Here is a 4,955-nt window from a genome sequence, read left to right as displayed (position 1 = left end):
AGTTGTAGGAGACAATTTTAGTTGATGAATTTACTCACACCATCTAGACTTTTGAGAGATACCTACTATAGGGTCTTCATTTAACATCTGAGCAGCCATTTTAAACGTTAACCGCCATCTTATGAGATGTTTCACTTTCCTGTACTTTCTCTTACCCAAACTCCCCTCACCCCCATTACTGACCTACCCCATGGTACCAAACCCAAAGCCAATCCCAGAAGGACACTACCCCTTGACTCTGGAAGGGCCCATGGTTCCATCAACCTAAGCCAATCCCATGCTATTCCCCACCCTCCTAACTCTGATGCAAGTACCCCCAAGCCTATCCCAAAGCACCACAACTCCAACTCCAAACCCCTACCTCACAAAAGCTAAACACTCAGAACATGAACATCTCTCTCCTCTCTATAGAGGGATGGCCTTTATTTGTCAGCTTTAACAAATAAACTTTTGTGTGAACTCTGCCTGGTCTCCATCCTTCATTTCTCTCTCACCTGTCTCTTGTTTTCTCACTTTCTTTTTACATACTCCAAATTTATCTTCCCAAGAAAATTTGCATTAGCTTTCCTGTCAAATACACCAAGTATCACTATAATAATAGATTCACATGTAACTAGATTACAAATTAACCAGGGAAAACCTACTTAAGATATGAAAAATACCTTATTTTAAATAAATAGGGTTAATTTTCGCTTGAATTCATGGGCTAGACAAGGATTTAGCCAACAGATGATTGAAAGATACACTGAAATAATTCAAATTATATAGGAAACAGAGCAATTTAAATTCACTTATTATATATAAGTGTATTTTTAAATCTTGTAATTTTCATAAAAAATAAAGTCTATGAAAAACTGTTTACAGGAAAATGAGTTTGAAGATCAAATTATACAATCTGACTTTATATACTGCCAACAATTTCCACTTTAATTGTTGCTTCATTGTAGAAGATGGAGCCTACCTAATAGATGCTGCTATAGTGGAGTGCAATGAAATGCTCACAACCACACTATGATTTAACATATGGCTATATTGGTTTCCAGGGAATATTTTGGATACTTGCAACAATAATTAAACCAATAAGAGTAAAATACCAAGGAGTATATTTGTGGAGTGTAAGGTATTTCATCCCTACAAGGAAATGAATGGTGGCTAAAGGTCTAGGTGAGGATGTATTGATTTTTTTTTTGTAATAGAATATGTAATATTAGTTACTGTATAAAGTAAATGTCAGTTCCTTTTCTAAGGATTCTTGTTATAAATATACAGTACAATATATCTTACTACTTTATAATACATTGAATGTTTTGATAAAAATAAATAACATTTTAAAAAATTAAATTCATTTTTGGCTAATACATAAAACAAAAATTATACATATAAATAGAGTACCATGCAATGTATGGATGCTTGTATATATTGTGTAATGTTTCCAGCAGGTTAAGCATATCTGTCCTCTTAAAGAATTATCATATTTTCATGGTGAAAAACATGGAAATCCTTTCTTCTAGCTTTTTGAAATATATTGTGATATATGGTGAACCTACTGTGCAAAGTCAAATAAAAATTTCTTTTGCCTAACTTACTGAAGATTGATCAGCTTTGTCCCTCCCACATATCCTTATAAAACTCATCTTCTGGTGACCATCATTCTACTCCCAATTTCTATGATATCAACCTTTCTAAATTCCACATGAGATGATTTCATACTTGTCTTTCTGTACCTGGCTTATTCCACTTAATATAATGATCTCTGGTTCTATACAATTCATTTTATCACAGATGACAGGATTTCATTTTCATATTCTGGACAGTATTGTATTTTCTATATGCAACACATTTTCTTTATCCATTTATCAGTTGATGGACAATTAAGTTGCTGACATTTCTTGGCCATTGGAAATAATGCTGCAATGAATATGGAATATATATGTGTCTTTGATAAACTGATTTCATGTTCTTTATATATATGCATTTCCACCAAGAATGTGCAAGTATTCCTTATTCTCTAAAACTTGCTAACATTTCTCATCCTACGTCTTTTTAATAATAGGCATTCTTAGTGGAATTTCACTGTGGTTTGATTTGCATTTCCCTGGTGCCTAATAATAATAATAATAATAATGATAATAAGTATTATTATTATTAGTAGTAGTAGTATTTGAGCATTTTTTTCAAGTACCTGTTAGTCATTTTTATGTCTCCTTCTGATAAATGTCTCTGAATTTCTACCTCCCATTTTTAATTGGCTGCTAATAAGTTTTTGGAGTTCTATTTCTTCAAATTGAATCATCAGATATATAGTTTGAAAATATTATATCCCTTGTGTAGATTATCTCTACTCTATAGACTGTTTCATTTTCTCTGCAGAAGTTTCTTAGTTTTATGTAATCCTATTAGTCTGGTTTTGGTTTTGTTTCCTGTACTTGTGTTGAATTCTTGTCTAAAAATATCCTTGCCTATTCCAATGTCCTAAATCATTTACCTTACATTATTTTTCTAGTAGTTTCATAGTTTCAGGACTTACACAAAAGTATTTAATTTATTTTGAGTAAAATTTTGGTAACCAGTGGAAATAGGAACCTGGTTTCCTTTTTCTGCCTGTGGCTATTCAATTTTCCCAGGACCATTTATTGGAATTTTTGTCCTTTCTTCAATGAAATTTCTTAGCACTGTTGTCAAAAATCAGCTGTAGATTTACTTCTAAGCTCTCTATTCTGTAACATGAGTCTATGTGTCTGTCTTTATGGCAGTATTATGCTGTTTTGATTACTATAACTTTGGAGTATATTTGAAAATCAGGTGGTATAATGCCTTCTGAATTGTTCTTTTTGTGTAGAATCGCTTTGGCTATTTTTTTCCAGTTCCATTTAACTTTCGAAGTTTTGTCCTAATTTTTTTGAAGAATGTTTTGATAGAGATTTCATTGACTCTATGCATTGCTTTGTGTAATACAGCTATATTATCTATATTGACTCTTGCAATCCATTGTGTATCTTTCAATTTTAATGTGTCCTTTGCAATTTCTTTCATTAGAATGTTATGAATTACATTATGGAAATTTTCCACTTGTTTGGTTACATTTATTCTTAGGTACGTATTTGTACATGTTGTAAATGGGATGGGGTCTCCTTCTTGATAGCTGTCTCAGTTAATTTGTGATTGGCATATAGTAATGCTATTTGTCTTTACATGCTCTTTTCTAATCCTATAAATGTGTTGAATTAATGTGTTAGTTTTAAGAATTTTTGTCTTTCATTGAGAATTTCTAATTTGATGATCTTTATTTCTTTCTGTTGCCTGGTTGCCCTCGCTAGAATTGCCACTACACTGTTGAGTAAAAGTGGCAAAAGTGAACATCCTTATCTTGTGGTACATTAGAGAAAGAAAGTTTTAGTTTTGACTCAATCATATAATGTTTGGTCTATTTATTGCTTATAGTAAATTGCCCTTATTATATTGAGATATATTTCTTCTAACCCAATTTGTTAGGAATTTTTATCATGGAAGGATGTAGAATTTTATCAAAATTAATTTTACATATGTACTGACATGATCATATGGATTTTTCCCTTCATTCTCTAAATGTGCTGCATTGTATTTTTTGATTTTTCTATGTTGAACTATCCTTGTATCCTTAGGCCAAAACCCACATGATCATGGTGAATGTGTTGTTGAATTAAATGTGCTAGTATTTGAGTTGAGGATTTTTGAATTTGTGTTCATCAAGAAAATTGGTCTGTAATTATGTGTGTGTGTGTCTGTGTGTGTGTGTGTGTGTGCTTGTGCACACACTCACCTGTGCACATCTTTAATTGGCTTAAGTACCAGGGCAATGCTGTCTTCATAGAATGTACTTGGAATAATTTCTTACCTTTTATTTTTTTTTATTCATTTATATTTTTGCATTCCTTCTTTTCATTTCTCTTTCTTTCTGTTTTATTTTTGCAATAACTTAAATAAAATAATTATTAATACTTCTTTACATTTTTGGAAAAACTGAGAAGTTAGGTTGTCTGATCCTGGACTTTCCTTTGATGGGAAATGCTATTATTTATTTATTTGTTTGTGTGTTTATTTTTACAGTAGTAGAGATCAAACCAAAGGCTTTGTGCTTGCTAGGCAAGCACTCTACCCTGCACTATACTTCCAGCCCTGATAAAAGTCTTTCTATTACTTACACAGTCTTGTTTCTTATTATTGATCTGTTTGTTTTTCACATTTCTTGACAAGAGATATTTATCTGAGAATTTATTTATTTCTTCTAGATTATTAAATTTCTTGGGAAATTGTTGCTTATAATAATCTTTTATATTCCTTTGTATTTCTGTGATGGCAGTTATAATGTGTCTTTTTAAATCTGTTTTTATTGATTTGAATACTTTTTCCTTTATTCATAATTTTTCTAGCTGAAGATGTGTCTTTTTCATTAGTCTTTTCAAAAAACCACCTTTTTATTTCATTGACTTGTATGCATGTGAATGTGTTTAGTATGTATTTCACTTACTTCAGATATGATGTTTGTTATTCCCTTATATTTATTTTGGATTTGTTTTTCCTAATAATTTGAGCAGAAGGGATGGGGTCTCTTTCTTTCTTTTTCTTTTTTTTTTTTTTTTGAGAGTGATGTCAGCCTTAGTTGATATATATTTCCATTTTTAGTACTGTTTTGCTGTTTTCTGTATTCCATTGGTTTTAATGTTTAGTCTCCATTTTCATTTGTATCTAGATTTTTTTCTTTTTGATTCCTTCTTTCATTCATTGGTTGCTTCAAAAGTAAGTTATCTAATTTTCATATATTTGTACAGTTTACAAAGTTTTTCTTATAACTTTTTTCTAGTTTCATCAATTGTGGTTGGAAATAATGCTCAATATGATTTCAATTTTTAAAAATTCATTGAGATGTATTTTTTCCAGGTCACCTAATTAATTCTGGAGAATGTTCCATGAGTTTA

The sequence above is a fragment of the Callospermophilus lateralis genome, chromosome 2, assembly GCF_048772815.1.
Source record: "Callospermophilus lateralis isolate mCalLat2 chromosome 2, mCalLat2.hap1, whole genome shotgun sequence".
NCBI classification, from domain to species: Eukaryota; Metazoa; Chordata; class Mammalia; order Rodentia; family Sciuridae; genus Callospermophilus; species Callospermophilus lateralis.
This window is presented reverse-complemented; position numbering follows the sequence as displayed.